This window comes from Arvicanthis niloticus, chromosome 8 (assembly GCF_011762505.2).
Source record: "Arvicanthis niloticus isolate mArvNil1 chromosome 8, mArvNil1.pat.X, whole genome shotgun sequence".
Taxonomy (NCBI): Eukaryota; Metazoa; Chordata; class Mammalia; order Rodentia; family Muridae; genus Arvicanthis; species Arvicanthis niloticus.
Window position 1 is genome coordinate 61,579,390 of NC_047665.1, and position 19,341 is coordinate 61,598,730.

Consider the following 19,341-nt stretch of genomic DNA (forward strand, 5'->3'; position numbering starts at 1 on the left):
ACCTTTGCAACACACAAGTATGTACCAGAAAGGTTCTGGTTTAATTTGGCCTATTTAGAACTCCAGACTGATGAAATGATGTTCTGTGAGTTCTTTTGCCACTTGTTTATTTTATTCAAGGTAATATCCATGAGACTTATCCACGCGGTTGCCTGTAGTGATCGTTCATTCACTTTCATTGCTGGATAGTACTACAACCTGGGAATATTTCCAGGCATGTACTGGTGCCAGCTTGCCCAGGGAACTGATTGTTAAATGTGCATGGGTTCTGTAAGCTAATTGATGGAATATTAGGAGCTTGAAATTGGCCCTGGTGTGAGTATTTACACCACGGAAATTGGCAGGTGCTATGAATTAGAGCTTTTCTCTCTGGTGTTAACACCTGTCAGCTCGCCAGTAACTGTATAATAACATGTCTATTCTGCAGTACATAAAAGTTTGGCTTACTTCCAGTTTTTGTCAATAAATATTCTCTCATTCTCTTCCATGTGTGTTGGTAGAATGGGCTCCCATTTCTAAGGGGGGGAGAGAGAGAGAGAGAGAGAGAGAGAGAGAGAGAGAGAGAGAGAGAGAGAGAGAGATCCCAGATGAATACCCACTTAGGCCATGTGGTACATACATATTTACTTTTAATTGGTAGTCTCAAATCATTTTCAGCCTTGAAGTCTTTTTTTTTTTTTTTTTTTTTTTTTTTTAGAGTTGCTATTTACTCCTTTAATTCCTATTTCACACATTAGGATTGACAGACTTATACTTTTACTAGACTACTGGTTGTATACTTATACGTTATTGTTTGGTTTCAGACCCTGGAACAAGCAGCTGAGTGAGGTACGTTTTTTACATACCAAAGCTGACCTGGTCTCCAGGTTCTCCCAGAATTCCCCAGTCCCTATCTGGCATACCCTGCCCCCAACCCTGAACTGTCCAGCCCAGAGGCTCTTTGCTATGTAATCCAGACATTTTGGTTTCCCCTTTCTTCCCTGCCTCCCCCCACCCCATTTCCTTCTCTCTCTCTTTTTCTTTTCCCCCTCCCCTCTGTCTCTCTTCCTATGGCATCTTCCCTGACCTCCTTCTTTGGGTCCTGAGAGCAGCTTCCCAATAAGTCTGTATTTCTATATATTTTAATCTGGCTTGAATTGGCTCATTTTACCAGTGGAGAAATAACATCAGTTATTATATATCACATTTTAAAATGTATTTTTCCAATTTCTAACATTTTTAATTGGGTTGTTTGGCTCATTTGATTTTTTTTTCTTATGTAAAATTATTTGTTCACAAGCATGGTAGTTTAAATATGGTTGTCCCAGGGAGTGGCACTATTAGGAGGTGTGGCCTTTTTGGAGGAAGTGTGTCACTGTAGGTGTGGGCAATAAAACCTTCCTCCTAGCTGCGTGAGAGCCAGTCTTCTTGTAGCAGCCTTCAGATGAAGATGTAGAACTCTCAGCTCTTCTTGCACCTTGCCTGCCTGGACCCTGCCATGCTTCTGCCTTGATGATACTGGACTGAACCTCTGAACCTGTAAGCCAGCCCCAATTACATGTTGTCCTTATAAGAGTTGCCTTGGTCATGGTGTCTGCTCACAGCAGTGAAAGCCTATGACATCTTTCCTTTATGCTTTTGCTTTCTTTTTCTTGCTGATCTTTGGAGTCTGTTATATATTCTGAATATTCTAATGCAAGCATCTAATACTACAAACTTTCCTCTATTTCTTCTTTATCTCTTCCTTGAAGAATGTTTTAGGTGCTGGGGAACTTTGAATGAGGATGTCCACCCCTGAAGGTTGTTTGAGCACTGGGTCACCAAATTGTAGCACTCAGTGGGGAGATCTTACTGGAAGGAGTTCATCATCACCGAGGCCGGGCTTGGACGTTTATAGCCTAGCCTTATTTCCAGCTCACTCTTCCTGTTTCCTGATGGTGGCTGAAGATGTGATCTCCTGTTTCTGCTGCCATGCCTGCACTTGCTGCCATGTTCCCCAAGTTAGACCACCTAGAACCATAACCCCAATTAAATCTTTCTCCCATGTTTTGCTCTCAGTCATAGTACTTTATCACTGCAACAGATACTACTCTAACAACAACATCTCATTTGTACTTGATGAGGGTGTACTAGGACTAACTGGATTCATCTTCATCTTGTGTGAATGATATCTGCTCGATAGCTTTTTAACCATCTCTGAAATTTTTCCTTTCTCCCAGAGTGAGGTCTTAGCCTAAGGAGCAGTCTATCAGAAAGCAGAGTAATCACTCTAAAAAACCTATCAACCTTTCTCTTCATAGTAAAACTGTGAATTAAAAATACACTGAAGCATGCAGCGAGACATACACCTATAATCCCAGCACACAGGAGGCAGAGGTCAGAAGATGCTGAGTTCAAAGCCTGCTTGGGCTACACATTGAGACCTTGTCTCATCATCATCATCATCACTGAATTATTTATCAGCCTTCTGACTATGATCAAGTATAGAATCCATTTGTGTTAGTTTAGTATCTCATGTTCCTCTATCTGAGAACAGTGTATTTGATGGGTTTTTCCAGCAGGGAGATAGAATAAGAGCTTGATTCACTGATTCCAGAAGTTCTGGTACTTCAGTACTTCTGGAAATGTGTACCCCTCAGAATACATACAAAAGAAAAAAGATGATGGATGAAACTCACACACTTATTGGCTACACACACACACACACACATACACACACACACACCTGCCTTTGTTACTCTCTTGACCCCCTTCTGTTGCCAGCAGGATACAATGGAGGGAGATATATAGAAGTCTGCCAAGATTACAGGTATGCTTTCCCTTGCCCTAGCAGGGCTATGTGCTATAGCAAAACACTGGGGAAAAGCCAAATGGCTACGTACATTGGGGTGTAACTGCAGAGTGTTTTGCAGCAACAGGGCTTATCCCCAGCATGTACAAAGTGAAAAAGAAGAGCTCCACAATAACACAATCATTATGTATATTATTTCTATAAAACAGGGAAAGAAATACAGACAGCTGTAGACATATGGTACCATGTCTGGCTGCATGTTATATTAGGTTATACAAAAATAATAAACCAAAAGATATACATACAAATAATAGCTATAGTATTATTCTATGTGTATATAAAAATCATGCTAAGAGAAAGATTATAACTTGTGAATTTTATAATTAAAAAAATATTTTTAAAAATATTACTTATGTAGGAAATAGAAAGAAAATAGAGTGGGGAAGAGGTCAGTAACAAAGCTTATTTTCTGATCTTATCTTATTGATTTGACATCATTATAAAATAAAAATGGAAAATTTAGGACTAGCCCTGTTGCTTGCCTGCAACCCTAGTACTCAGGAGGACAAGTCAGGAAGATTGAAAGCACAAAGCCAGCTTGAGCTACAATGTGAGACCTGGTCTCAAAAAATGTTTTTAAAAATTCTAATTATTAAAAAAGAAACAGTGGAGGCTGGAGAGATGGTTTAGTGGTGACTTGGTTATGTTCCCCTTGCTGTGAAGAGACACAAACAATTGGAAACTTGTTTACAGCTTCAGAGGGTGAGTCCACGACCATTGTGATAGAGAACATGACAGGAGGCAGGCAGGCAGGCATGGGACTGGAGCAGTAGCTGATCTGATCCACAAGCTGCAGATGGTGCTGGGGTGTAGGTTGAAGCAGTGAAGTCTGGCATAGGGTTTTGAAACCACCAAGCCCATCCATCCCCAAAGGCACACCTCCAACAAGGCCACACACCCACTCCCTCCTAAACAGACCTCCAACCTACAAGAACCAAACATTCGAATATATATGTCTATAGGGCTCCATTCTCATTCAAACCGCCATGGTAAATCACATTGCTGGCTGCAGATCTTTTTGTTAAGCCCTAAGAACAGCATATTCTGTTAAACAATGAAGAGAAGGTATTGCCCAATAGAGTAAGATTTTTAGTATTTCCCAGAGTCATTGCCTTTAGGCAGCTATTTTTCCTGATTTTATATTAGATCCTGAGAAAATCCAGCCTTGTCTTGAGAAAGGGTTCTTAGGAAAGGTGAATGGAAATGGCAAAAGAATGACTCCGAGTCAATGATGAATGCAAGTTGACAGCTCTGTCCTCTGCTTGAGATAGAGATAGCTCTCTCTTGCAGACCATAGCCCAGTCTTTTATTTGCATTAAGCTACCTCCTTAGGAATTGGATATCAGTTTAATCATTTACCCAGGTTCCCTTTTGATTATTAATAAATTAGCATTTTATGACCTTAGCCCCTTGACTCTAAAGACAGACCCACATGGCTGAAGCTACCTGAGTTCTGCTGCTTGCTGGAGCTGGAACATGGCCCCCTTGTTCCATTACATCATCACCAGCTTTCTGATTTCCAACTCCTTCACTGCCTAAGCTTAGTCCTGGAACTTACTCTGTAGACAGACTTTAAACTCAGAGACCCGCATGGCTCTGTCTCCTAAATGCTGGGATTAAAGGCATGTACCACCACACCTAGACCCAAGCTTTTCTTCACCTAGAACTTGCTCTGTCATAGGCTGGCCTTGAATTTAGAAATCTGCTTGCCTTTGTCTCCTGGAATTAAAGGTATATTCTACCATGCATGGGCCTAAGCTTTTCATGGCCACAATTCCTCAAGACATGGATCAAAAGCCTGTATCTTATATTTCTGGACTGTAGTTCATTTCAGATTAAAAGTCCAAACTATTCTTTTTCCCTTTGTAATCCAGAGTTTTACCTCTATTGGCCAAATCATGCTTCTTTCCTTAATATTTTTCTGATTAAGCTGGCTCATTAGCGCAGCTGCCTCTGTTCTTTCAGGTCTGTGAAGCTCCTCATATTTTGCATAGTTGAGAAACCCGTAAAGAATAGTTTTTATATTCTTTTATATAGTCTTGAACTCATATTTTCAGAGTTCTTTCCAACAGCCTTAAGGGCTGTCCTGAAGGCTATAATGTTATTTTGCTGAGGAGCACCAGAGACACATTCTTGTTTCCCAGAATCATGCTGCTTCTGATTATCATGGGGTCACTGGCCTTTGCAGGGAGAACATTCCCCAATAACCTTGGCAGGAAAAAATATTCCCTGAAGGAGGAACATAAAGTAAAATATTTATATTATTATGCAAACAAGCCTTATGCACAGCAACCATTAGCATGGGAGAAGACTCACATCATGCTGGCCCTGCTCCATGGGCAGGAAACTTGTCACACTATTCCTTCTGTGGCCATACCAGACCAGGCATGATTTTATATTTGCTAATTTTTTCCTTACTAGATGCAAAAACAAGAGCTGTCTCAGAGGCACAGGCCTATTATCTAGCAAATTAGGAGGCAGAAGCAAGAGGCTGCAAGTTAAAGGCCTTCCTTGAATACAAGGTGAGTTCAAGGTCAACATGAATATAACCCTGTCTCAAAATGAAAATTATAAAAGAACCAGGGACAGAGCTCCTTTTGCCTGTCATGTGAGCATCTGAGGTTCTAAAGAGACCAGGAGGATGAGACAGCTCTAGCCCATGATGTCTTCTGTGAACCCAGACCTGGTCACTCTCTTGCTTCCCCATTTCACTACTGGTTTTCTCCACTAGCATGGTCAGGATACTCTCAACCCCATAACCATAATAACCATCACCATCACCATTACCATCAGCCAGTGAGAAGGGAAATGAAACATTGGTAAACCATTCTCATTTATGTGTTTACCCCAAACTGCCAGCAGTTCCTGCACCATCCACAGGACAGAAGTTATACACATGGCCACATCTAGTTTTCAAAGGTCAGAGACAGTAATTTTAACATGAGGACTCTAGAACTTGAAAGATTTCAGCAATGATAGGAAATGGAGGTGGGGACTCTGTAGGTCCCTACAAGTTCACAGACCCATGAAGTGGCAGCATTGAGAAATCTCCAGGAAAGTGGGCAGTGACTTCCTCTTGCCTCTTTCTGGTCTCATTCTCTGGTCTCACATTTCCCCCCACAAGTTTTTCTGTCTCTTAATTGAATTGTCTCTTTTATTTTACATTTATTTATGTATTTATTTGTTTGTTTATTTTGCATGTGACTCTGTGTTATATGTGTAAGAGTGTGTTTGTGTATGTGTGTGTGTGTGTGCACACACATGCTTGTATATGCACACATGTGTGCACTGTAAGGGTATTCGAGAACAACTTGAAGAAGCTGACTCTTTCTACCATGTGGATCCCTGAGCATTAAATTTGAGTCTTCAGGATCAGTGGGAAGCACCTTTACCCACTGAGCCATCTTACTGGCTTCCTGAATCTCCTCTTTCTCATTTTGGAATACTAGGTATGCAAAAGTAGTCATAGTCTCTGTAAACACACCCAGTTTTTCTCTGCCCTCCATCTTAGATTGAAAACTAAAAAGTAAGGGGGAGGCTAAAGGAAGAGCAATGGATAGGGTGGGCTCTTTATGAGCCCTCGAGCCTGATATTGAGTTTATAGAGACCATGTGGGAACACAGAAGTATATGCCTCTGATAACTAGACTTGAGAGGGAGAATCAGAAAGTCAAAGTCATTCTCAGCTGCATAGGAGTTTGAGGGCAGCCTGGGTTACCTGAGAGCCTGGGTCCAAATAACCAAAACTAACATAACAGAAGTAAAACAGAAGCCATAACAAACCTAAAGTTTTGCCTGGCAGAGATTCTTACTCATTGTGATTCGTGTCGTGTCATCAGTCTTTGGTTTCATGTGATTATTAGGATGCTTGTCTTTGTTGCTTGATATTAGGGTTATAGAGTAAGAAAATGAAGGGGGTTGGAGGGAGGCAACTCATCTACCCTCTAGAGACAGTGTGGTACAGAGCCTAGTTCTCAACACTAGACTCACCAGAGAGCTTTGCATCGCCGCTCAGCCTGAGGATCGCCATCAGAACCTATAGAAGAAGCAGATACACACTTTGCAAGCCCACCTACACACAGATAGATGTAGAAGAGCCAATAGCTCATCAGTAATTGTGCCTTGGCTCTGGCAGCTCAGCTATATAACTCCTAGCTGGCGGAGCCTTATTTTTATTCAAACTAAAGAGCATTTGGGGTACAGGATGGAAACCAGAATCCTGTGAGATCATTCGGTCACCTGGGAGTAAAATGCACAACAGTAAATGTGATTCCTAGTTCAGCTGCTTCATCTGACACAGCTCCTCTGTTCTCTGTTCCCAATTCCCAAGGCCCATCTCTTCTATCTTAGTATTGCTGCCAGCATGGAGGGAGGAGAGGAACATCTAGGGAAAGAGCAAGGGATCTTTCTGGAGTGGTGCCTGTTTCTATATCTCTCCTGTCTTGTTGTTTCAGATGTCCCTCTACTTACAGAATAAATAAGAAGGGGTAGAAGGGGAGAGTTGCTACTTTAGAGACCTCTCCAATAGGAGATGGTGCTTTGATGGAGCAGCTGCATCTCAGTAGAGAGAAGGAAGCCTGGCCACAGGCTTTCTCTTGATTAGCATGGTTTCTGTGGCTGTGATCAAACACTGTGGCCAAAAGCAGCTTGGGGAGGAAAGAGCTTATTTCAAACTTACTGCTGTAGTCCATCATCGTGGAAGTCAGGGCAGAAACCAGAAGCAGAAACAGCAGATGCTGCTTACCGGCTTGCTCAGCCTGCTTTCTGTTACAATCCAGGACCCCTTGCTCAGTGATGGCATCACCCACATTGAGCCTGTAGGCACAGACCTGCAATATCAGCTTCTCAGGGGGCTAAGGCAAGAGGATCACAAGATCAAGGTCTATTTGGATTACAGAGTAAGTTCAAGGCCATCCTGGATAACTTAGACCCTGTCTATAAACAAACATGGTAGAAGAGATGAGAGTACAGTTTGGTGGTAGCATGTCAGCTGAGTATGCTAGAGGCTCTGGACTCAATTCTCAGCAGAGGGAAAAAATCAGTTCCCCTAAGATCTGTGTCATCAAATATATAATTAATTAAAATGAAATTTTATTCTGAGGAAGAGATCTATGATTTAGATACTTCTAAGTCTTCCGGATATGTTCATTCATAGAAATGACATACACTTTTCTTCAGGAATCTTGCAGAATGGAGCACTCTCTAAAAATCCACGAATTAACACCTATTTCTGTAATAACTATGCTGCTGGTCTATCTTCTGCTTTGGATGTGTTGGGTCCGCCCTGGAGTTCTCTCCTTTATCATACAAGGTCAGAGATAAAGCAGATGTTATTCAATGTCTCTCTTACATTTTCATTTTCCTCTTCCTCCCTCCACTGTGTGTGCCATCCTCTTCCAGTACAGTGAGGCCATTATCAGGCTACAAAAAGGACTCTACCCTATAGAGAGGAGGCGTGGCTAGTTGGTGGGATCTGAAGGTTGACTTTGAAAGTTATACCCAGTCTCTAGTCCCTTGTTCATTCTCTGTTTCCTGTCTAGCATGAGGCCAGTAGCCGGCTTCTCCACAAAATCCCGCCAACACTGCATCTTGCTTTAGCATGGACCCAGAACCAACAGACAAGGACTCGGGGATGATAACACTTTGAAATCCGGAGCTAAAATCTTTCTTTTTAACTCACTCTTTCAGGTGGTTTGGTCCCAATAAGAAAGCTGAGAGCTACATCACTCGAAGGCTGAAACTCGCAGGCAAAATGTGTTCCCCTCCCATACTTCAGATTTCATCTTTTAATTGAGACATGTCTCTTAAGACGGATATGACTAAGGGAGAAATGGTGGCCATTGTTGTCAGTATTGTGAGGAAAGCAGTGTTCATGTTGACAGATTGTCAGTTTAAAGAAAAAAAAAAAAAAAAAAAAGGTGCTTCTTCTTTGTGGGGCCCAGGAGAGAAAGATCAGGCCACAACGGGAATTCTGGGGTAGCGTTCGCGACTAGGCCGTATTAGGGCCTTCGCTAGTTCAGCTAGTGTGACCATCGGGAACCAGGAGGCTGAGCAAAGAAGATGGTGTTTGGCAAAAGTAGCTGAGAGTCTTGTGTGCCGCGTGGAGTAGAGCTAGTTGACAGCCAGCTTGGAGCTGAGAACAGACAGAAGAACCTCAAACCTTAGGATCTGCCAGGCTTGGCAGGTTCTTGGTGCGGCTGGCAGCCCCTGCTGGAAATCTGTTTACCCCGAGAACGAAGCATCAGATAAGCTTGGCGGTAGAAGACAGCCATGAGTCTCAGTTTTAAATGCTGCAATTGGAGAGAGACAGAGCTGATCCGGCAAAAACTTGAGGCTGATGAGGCACTGGGGAACTTTAGGCAGACGTTTGGGTCTGGGGTAAAACCAAATTTATTCCAGGGAAACACCATCTGCAGTTAGAATTTTAGAGAGATGGTTACTGGCTTAATATTAGGTCCTGAAACTAGAAATCTGATCTTTTTTTTTTTTTTTTTTTTTTTTTTTTGGCTTTTTTTTTTAACCTAGTTTCCTCTTTATTCAAGTAACATGTAGTTTATGTAAAGAAACTTTTGAAGAGGCAAGTTATTTGTGTGGTTGTGTTCTGCTCAGGTGATTTAACCTAGGACTTTGCATGCTGCGTAAGTACTCTGCTGCTAAGCTTAACTCCAGTCTGCTTCAAGGTTTCATTCTGAGCCCAGTCTGACTTCGAGCTTGCTCTGTAGTCCCGGAATATCTCCAACTTGTAATCTTCCTGCCTCGGCCTCCCAAACGGCTTTTACAGCTTGTGCTGCCAGAGCCAATCAAATGCATAAACATTCTCATTGCTTTTCTTAGAAATGTGTGTTTTCGTGAGATGGGGGAGGGCTGAATAAATCCATGCCACGACCTTCCAAAGCAGCATCTGGGCTATTCGAACACGTGAGCCTCCCTCATAGAGGCAAAGGGGAGGGGCGGTGGGATGTAGGATTTGTGGAGGGGAAACCAGGAAAGGAGATATCATTTGAAATGTAAACAAAAATGATTAATAATAATAATAATAATAATAATAATAATAATAATAATAATAGTAAAAACACATGACCCTGTGGGGAGGGGCATTTAACCCTCAAAATATAATATAAAAACAATATAAAAACCTAAGGTGTTGGCTCAGGCTAAGGTGAGGTGCCAGCTGTCGGCTTCAAAGTCAGGAGAATCCATGATATGATATAAAATCCCGAGTATTGACTGTGAGCATTCTAAATTTAAAAGTTCAAGAACCAGGCGCCTGGATGTCAGAAAATTGACATCCCAGCTAAAGGCAGACAAATGGCAGGCAAATGCCACATTCCTTCTGTTCTAGTCAAGCCCTGGATGATCTGAATGATTCCTGTTCATACTGAGGGAACCACATGCTTCCTTCAGTCTTACCAAGTCAAATGCTAGCTCTTCTACTAACACTCTCACAGAGACTCCCAGAAACAACATCATGGGTACCCGATACCTATTTGGTCCAGTCCAGTTGACACATAAAATTTTAATGGCCTACATAACCGCAGAATGCTGGTTAACTGTTCATGGGTGTTAAGGGTGGGGGGAATCAGCCGTGATTTACAGCATTTGCTGGCTTCTGTGGTGTAAATGTTCTCACCATGACTACTTTCAAGCTTCAAGGTCCCACAGAAAGTCACTCAACGCAGTGTTAGGAATAGAAGACCATGATTATATCTCACATACCAGTATGATCCAAAATTTAGTGGGATAATAGTAAACATCTGAGACCAAGCAGAAAAAAAGTGTGTGTGTTGTGGGGGAGAGAGTTTCAAGTAGCTCAGGCTAGCCTCAAACTTGCTATGAAGCTGAGGATTGTCTGGAACTCTTAGTCCTCCTGTCTTCACCTCCCAAGTGTTGAGATTACAGGCATGTGTCATCACGTGCAGATCTCCAAGCAGGAAAAAAAAAATCAAAATGTTGTTATTTATTTGGGGGTAACTTGCACCTGCGGAAGCCAAGAGGCCATGTGGGGCTGAATTCCTTCCTTCTATCACGTGGGTGACGGGGACTGAGCTCAGGTCATCAGGATTGTTCCGGGTCTGCATGTCCACATGATGTCACGGAGTGCTACAGTAGGTTTTTAAGTGTCTCAATGATCTTGAAGTGTTTTAGGACAGGGTCTCCCTGGGCAACCCAGACCCCAGGCTTGCCTCAAACTTACTATGTGGCCCTGAATTCCTGATCTTCCTGCCTCGTCCTCTGAGAATTGGTATCAGAGGCACGTGCTACTGAAGCCAGCTATTAGGCTAAATGATTTGTAATTAGGAGTCCCCACGTTGCCTTCCAACTCACTTTAGCTCCTTTTAATATTTACTTTACATTTAAATTTTTACTTTATTATGGGGGGGGTGTGCAGGCCCCATCTGAAGGTCAGAGGTCAAACTGTGGGAGTCAGCTCTCTCCACCATAATCCAGGGATCAAATTCAGGTCCCCAAGCTTGCTGGCAGGTACCTTTACCAGTTGACTCAAATAAGCCCCTGCTTTTGATTTTGAAACCGCCGACATCATTATTACTTTTCATTGAAGACCTTTCCTGGAAAATCAACTCTTCCCTATCCCCATGTTCAGCTCAGCAGATGTACTCAGCCCTGAGGGCTTCACTTTGTAAGACCACGTGCCGAAGTACAGAGGCCCTGTGGCCTAGCTTGTGCCAGTGTGCTGACTTCTACGGCAGCTGTAAAGGAGCAACCTTGTTTTGCTACTATAGAAATTACTTTCACTTAGACACTCAGTAAAACTAAGCTCTCATTTCATATCTAAGACAAAGCTGGAGTCTTATTTTTTAAAACATAATTTTAATAGTTTTTCTGTCACTTGGAACCAAGGTATTTTGATTGAGGTAGTTTCATATATGTATGTATATGTATGTGTGTGTATATGCATGTGTATATTCATGTGTGTATGCATAAGTATATATGTATGTATATGTACACACACACACACACACACACACACGCATGCATTCTGTTCCTATTAACTAGGCAGGTGGGTAACTATTTATCACCTATAAAATGCTCAGTGTTCTTTCTCTGTTGCCACCAGGAGCTCACTGGTGTTCTTTACAAAAGGCTAGATCTGTAGGAGAAACAGCATAATAGCCTTTACATAAACACTTGAGCCATGCAGCCACAAAGGCATCTCATTCAGGAGGACCTAATTGAAGACTGCCCGAGAGACCAAATTTTGCTGACGCAGACAATGCCAGCCAATCAGGAAGACTGCTTTCTTGGGACTAATGGGGTGCAGGTGGAGGGTCTTAAAGGAGCTTGCAGCAGCCTTGCTCTGGTGTCTCTCACCTGCTCCTGGAGTCTGTGGTGTTGATTCTGCACCAGCTCATCTCCAACTCCCAAGGGCAGGCAGGGTTGGGCAGTGGATGGTCCAGGACGCAGACAACATGGAGTAGCTAAATGAAATGTTTGTGTTTGGGTGGCGGGCACCATAGCTATCTGCTAAGTATGACTGTCCTCAGAGTCCAAGGAAAAGCAGTTGAGCGTGAAGCCTTGCCAGGAGGTCTCCTCAACAGCACACTTCAGTCCCTGCTCTCAGTGCTACACCTCCACATCATTGAGACGTGGGGGGACTTCTACCACCTTGCTCATGTGTTACAGTTCCAAGAGAGGGCACCTAGTGAGGGCACCAAGCAGCCAGTGCTTTCAGTAATCTAAAAAACTTGGTGGCTGAGACGATCCTTCCGAAGCAGATTACTAGCTCAGTTATTTACTAGCTATGTGGTTGGGGTCAAGTTAGCCTTTCTGACCTTTATTTTCCTCTTCTGTAAAATGGCATTCTGTTTTGTTGTTTGTACAATATGTGCTCCCAGCAAATAGAGTTCAAAATGATGACACTAGGAAAATAAGCCAGAACCCAGGGCCTCATCTTGGTGAGACCTCCTCCAAATGGTCTCTGATGCTTCAGAGCCATTAAAAGTCATTTTATATTCATATGATATGTATCTTCCAACCAGAGTAGTACCCTTCTTTAATGGTCCTTGAGCATCTTTGAAATAACATGGGTTTTATAGCCATGATTATTCTACTTTTTTTTTTAACTGCCCACAGGTCCCTTTTAAAGAAATCTCCTTAGGGACATCAACAAGGCCAGCTGCCCTAGATTCAGATTGTTAAACTTTTAATTTAGTTCTACTGTGAGAGGACCAAATGTCTCCCTGAAGCTCTCTGGTGTCTGAGCAAGTGTTAATCTTTGGAAGAGCATTTTTTTTCTCTTAATGCCTTGATGTTAGCTACTCCTGAAATATTACACTTTTAAATGAAGCAATTTAATTGCAGTCTAGCTTCTATCCCAGTGACCAGAAGGGGCTTCTGAGAAAAAGATTGTCCTGTGCCTTCACTGCTGGGTTTCTCTGTATAATGGAAAGTCCAGTTCTGCCTAGGGTAACGGCTCCTGAGAGAAGAACTTGGATTTTAGGGGCATTCTCTTCAAATCTGCTATGTCACCTCTCCTTTCAAGGACAGTTAGACAAATAGAAGATATGGCTTCCTGGTTCATAGACGAGCTTTTCAACTTGGACTCATTGGAATTGCCTTATAGAAACAGTAGTGATCAATAAAGGGGGCTAATTTTTTTAGAGGATAAGCACAATTCTTGATGGATCTGAAGTCAGCTGAAGAGCCTCCCTGGGATCCAGCCCATGTACGAGCAATCCCACACACTATCAGCCAAGCACCTACAAACAGCCATGCATATGGGAGGTTCTTTATATATGTGGCCTCACAGCTCCTGATACAATGGTAAGGAATATTATCATTTCCACCTCACGGATTCCATTCTAAGGCTGGTATGACTTGGATAAATATCCCCCAAAGGTCCACATGTTCAAGGCTCTGTCTCCAGGATGGTGTCGTTGGGAGGTGGTAGCACCATTGGAATGCAGGATCTAATGGGAGGTCCTTAGGCTAGCAGACATATATATTTAAATGGCCTCTAAAGCTGTAAATAAGCTCCCAGTTTAATGCTTTCCTTGACAAGAGTGGCTTTGGTTGTGGTGTCTGTTCGTAGCAATAGAACTAAGACACCAAGATAATCTTTTCTCTCTCTCTTTGTAAGTTAATTATCTCGGGGTTCTGTCATAGTGATAGAAGGTTGACTAGCACAGAGGCTGCTGACCCCTAAGCCTTGCCCTTTCTCGTATGACCCTTACTGACCTCTCCCCTAGAGCTGAGATGACAGCTTAAAGGCAGGGCTGGCTGCTCAGAAAACTATCGTCTCTACAAGTGAAAGTCACACATCTTCTCCTTTACTATTCTTTATCACTCAGTCGCTTGGTACAGTCAAGAGAGGGTCGTAGCATAAACAACCCTCAGCTCTGAGGCATCCTGGCGTGTGATCTTGTGATGATGGGAAAGGCTGTGTGTAGTAAATGGAGACCTCCTTTCAGATCTACACTGAATTGAACCTCTGCTCCTAATATGGCAGTGCCGTGAGGAAAGGACTTTGGCAGGTAATTAGTGTTCAATGGGTGAGCTGTGACTGTCTTTATTAATAGAAAAAGGAGACAGCAGACATCTCTCTCTGCATGTGCCTGTAGGAAAAGCCATGGCAGGACTCAATAAGAAACTGGCTTTCTGTAAGCCAGCACAAATGCCTTCCCAGAAAACAAGCTTCCATAGCCTTGATCTGGGGTTCCTAGCACCCTAAATTATGGAGGAATCAATTTTTATCTTTCAAGACACACAGCCTGTGCTTTTTTGTTATGGTTTAGCCCAAGTAAACCAGCACAACAATGAATGCCATTCTCAACGACATCAACTATTCAATGTAAGCCTATGGGAAAGATGGTTTGTTATGTGCATTACAAATGAGAGGTCTGATGTGCGGAAAAGCCACATGCCCTAATGGTGAAAGGTTGCATGTGCCTTGCATGCACATAGACAGACAGATACACAGACAGACGGACACACACACACACACACACACACACACACACACACACTGATGCACCAATGGAAAGGCTATCCTGGTACTGGTGATTAGGACAATGCAATACTGAGAATCAGAAAGATGCTCTCCAGGCTGATAGGATCATTCTATATCTTGTCTTACATCTTGGTGTTGTCTCTATGGGTATATAGATTTGTCAAAATTCATCAACCTATGCACTAACATGTATGTTATATAACTTGTCACTCAAGATGATCACAAAATTAAAATAGTTTTCTAAATGAATAAAAAGACATAAGTTGAGCCAGAATGCTTAGTTCTGACTTCTGTCTTCACCACATATCAATTATGTGAAACTGTTCAAGGCACACAGCCTGTGATTTCATGTCTTTGGATCTTTCAGATTTCATTTTCTCATCTTGTTCCCCACCCCAGATTTGTGTACCTCTGGCTAGCCTCAAACTTGCTATGTATCTGAGGATGACATTGAACTCCTGATCCTCCTACCTCCCAAGTGCTGAGAAAACAGGCTGCTATATTCTTAAAACGTACTTTAAGAGTGTTATAAAGGTAATTCATTCATTTATACATTCATGCAATGAGTATGTAATGAACACCTGCTACATGTCAGCATCTGATCAGGTAGACAGCAGGGAACTACCATCTGGAAAATGTACTAAAAACCAAAAGCCCACCAGGGCCCCTGTGACCATGGAGCTGATTGCCTGGGGAGGGAAGAGAAAGAAACTATGAGCAAGATGAGAGTAATGTCATCAGCTACGTGATAAAGGAGACACTCCCAGCGGAAAGCTTCCAAGTTTCAAAGTAGGAGGAAAGGGAAGTTGTGCAAAGATCAGAAGGAGACAGGCTCTGTGTGCAAATGTCTTGAGGTCTGGGTAGAGTGTTTGCCTGGTATGCATGAGATCCCAGGTTCTAACCCCTATACCACCAAAAGAGAAGTTAATAAAAAGGTGAACTTAGCACCAGGCAAAGTCAAGAGGTGGCATTGAGGCCACTTGGTAACTTTCCGTCATCACCGAATGCTGAGTGCCATTTCCATCAGTGAGTGAGTACCACAGTCTGTGTAACAGTAACAGGCTCATGGGCCAGAGACAGATGGAGCCCATCCAGCTTCCCACCGAGCTCCTGAAACGGAAGACTTCTGTAAGCATTTTGAGTTGTTCTCTTGAGACGTCATGGCTAGCAAGCTGAAAAAACTGTGTGGCAATTTGCCAGCTGCCTGATTTTAAATCTAGTCCCTTTGGTGGAAAATGAAATTGAGAACAAATTTTAGAATTCTAATTGGAATCTGTCCCCTGCAGGGAGAAGTCTATTTTTATGTTTCAATACATTACCCTGGAGAATTCTGGGAACCCAGCCTGTGTTCACATTTCATGCCAGGGAATAAAGCGAGGGGGAGGCACTAGCCTGCCTCCTAAGGGGGAAGCCCACACTATCCCACAGGTCTCCATTTCTCTGTGAGTTTGAGCCCCAAAAGTCTACTGAAAGTACAAAGAGCAGATACCCTGTGTTGAGCCAAGGAAGAAGAGGAAGGAATGAAAGAAAATTCTAGGGAGAAGTTAAAATAGTCAAGTTTTGTTCTCATGACATTAAAAGCCTCTGTCCCTTCTGAAGAATTGATTTATATGTGAAACTTAGCCAGTGGAGGGGACAACAGGAAGGTAAAGGGAGCCCTAGTACAGTGTTCCTCTTGTTATGACAAGTCAGAGTTTGTAGGTGGAGAGAAATGATGTATTCCGGGAGATACAAGCAGGTCATGTTCAGTGTTTATGACTCTTGGGAAGATGAAAAACTGGTCTTTCCTGGACTCAACAGTTTGATAAAGTGCTAGGAACATCTGGATGCATTTATCATGTTTCTGAAGAAAAAGCCAACAAAAGGTGGGCTAGACAATTCCAGCTCGAGGTTTAAGGAAAAAAGGACTTTCTGTCTCCCTCAGCCCAAAGCCTTGATTATTTGAGACACAAAATGAATGTGTAACTCACTGGTACCAACCTGCTGTCTGACACCAAAGTTATTTAAATTAGTTGAATTCAGAGAGTTCGAAGAGGTCCAGAATGGCTCTTGGTGAAAGATGCCCGAGTTCTCTAGTGTGTTCTCACTTTTACAGCCACTCCCACCTCAGAAATAAAAGGGCAGGCAATCCATCCCCTGAGAGTTCCAGGAGAAAAGAGGGAAAGTGATCGGTGGTATGTGTGGTTGGAAAACATACAACTGCAGCCAACACAGGATTTTCGAGAAGAAGTAGGCTCTATGCAACAGGAGTTATGGTATTGGTAAGATTTTTCCCACGCCTGTGTACTCTTCCTGAGATAAAATCCAGTCCTGACTTCTCAGTCCCCCCACTCATGACACGTTCCATGCCACAAGGGGGCCATTGGTCATGATCAGTCATGCTATGAATGGGAGGAGGTGCTTCTGGGTCCCCTGTCTCCTATTGATGATTGAAATGAAGAGGACAAGAAAATTCTTATTTACCTTGAAAGTGTTCATCTTGAAAGCATGAGGACATCAGTTGATCCCTAGAACCTTCCGGAGGTAGTAGGGATGCAAACATCATGGTTCTCACTGGTAATTCAAGAGCTGGGGAGGAGGGTGGGCAGATTCCTGGGGCTCAATAGCTATCCTGCTAGCTTACTTGCCAAGTTCTATGCCATCTAGACACAGCGAGGAGAGAGCGGGGAGGAGAAAAGAGAGGTTGGCACAATGGCTCCTCATGTGCACACCCACCTCCACACACGTGCACACCTACACATAAACACACAGAAGAAAGGTCTAGAATAATAGCAGAATGAATGTTCTATCCACTTAAAAATGTTCTTGGGCAAAACAAAAGAAAGAAGCCTCTCTCTAATTGATGTACTGCGTTCCTCTCTGAAGTCCCCTGTGATGTACAGTTCTTAGCAAACAGGCAGACGGGCTGGATCTGAAAGATTTACGCCTCAGGGACATTGAGTGAGTTACCTGAATGCAAGCTGTGGAAGAACCAGGCTGGTACCTCCCTCCAACTGTTACTTACAAAAACTTTCCACATAGCCTAGGGCTGGTTAACCCAGAGAATTACAACAGCACGCCTCTTCCAAGCTAAACACTGGCCTTTGAGTTATTAACTCCAACTAAAGCAACTGCCTCGAGAAATCTAAAGCAAAATGAAACTTCCAAAGCAAAACACTTAAATGCAGCGTGCAAATGACTGTGGGATTTAGGAAAAACTCCAATTTGGAAGAGATTGATGCACGCGAGAAAGCGTTTACAAAATCAGTCCCCTTGATATGTCTTAAGGGGCCATGTTGAAGGTAATATAGGTATGAAAATGTTTGCTTGGCTGATTGGTTTTAAATTTACAAGTGACATTAAAAAGCCTCACAGAGAAAAACAAAGACGAAGGGACATCTGGAGTCTTCGTTTCATGCTGCTCGCTGATACGGAGAAGAGATGACAAGAACATAAATTCCAGACTGTGTTGTGGTATGTCACAAGGACAGTCTTTTGCTCATAAAGCATTCTTTCTACTGCTGAAAATTACTTCGTGAAACTTAGAAAACCAGCAGAGAAGGTGTTGTTGTAGACCACCTATTTGTGTTTCACACAATACCATAGAGTGACAACCTCATCCATTTTGTAGAGAGCCGATGAAAAGATAGGCATAGGACTTAAGAGTTGATTCAGTCATTAAGAACACTAGCTTCTCTTGCAGAAGACCTGGGTTCGATTCCCAGTACCCACATTGCAGCTCACAACTATCTCTAACTCCAGTTCCAGGAAATCTGACATCCTCTTCTGGCCTCCGTAGGTACCAAGCATGAATGTGATACAGACAAAAACATATACACATAAAAATAAATCTGCAAAAGAAAGGGAGGGAGGAAGGGGAGGGGGTGGTTGGCAAACCAGTAAGTATTTTTCAAACCATTATTGTGCGAATTTGTCACAAGCTTCCAAATCACCCAGTGCTTTGATCTAAGATGTCTATGTTCCAGAACTGTAAGAAAGAAACTCTGTTTGTGGCATCTTGGTAGTGTTTTATGTGATAGCCAGCCCTCCAAGCTGACTAAGACAGGACTGTTTAAAGAAAGGGGGGGGGGGATTTGGGTTGGATTTCCACAGTAGAATCTGGAGAGTTACTTATTACCATGAATTTTGCTGTGTTTTCAACTGAGTCTTATCCCTTTTGGATGTTAGACCACATCTAAAAAACATCGAGGGACTTGGTGTTCCTGGGGCTTTTGAACATCTTCAGGGGTGGCAATCATACTTCATAAAAGTGACTAAGCTAGTTATGGTGGTATAGACATGGTCAAGATGTGATATCCACATGTCTGGGATGTGCCACCCTTCCTTTAGGACATGCTTTTGTACTAATGAGTTATTAAAGTCCAGTTCGAACAGGCTAATTCTAAGATAGCACCCACATAGTCTCGACTCCTGGCACACAAGTTCATGTGTATTGTCATCCCTTTGTGTCTTAAGTGTGTGTGTGTGTGTGTGTGTGTGTGTGTGTGTGGACTTGTTTCTAATCTGAAGTGTTGTAAATGTGACGTGTGTTCACTTCCTCTTTA

The 19,341-nt window shown here is 42.8% G+C and overlaps 1 non-coding gene across 1 annotated transcript; it reads left to right on the forward strand.

Moving 5' to 3' along the window:
• Positions 1-2,430: 2,430 nt before the first annotated feature.
• LOC117714470 (U2 spliceosomal RNA) lies at positions 2,431-2,616 on the forward strand. The gene has a single exon (XR_004607545.1). It is a non-coding gene; the product is annotated as a U2 spliceosomal RNA (small nuclear RNA).
• The last annotated feature ends 16,725 nt before the right edge of the window (positions 2,617-19,341 follow it).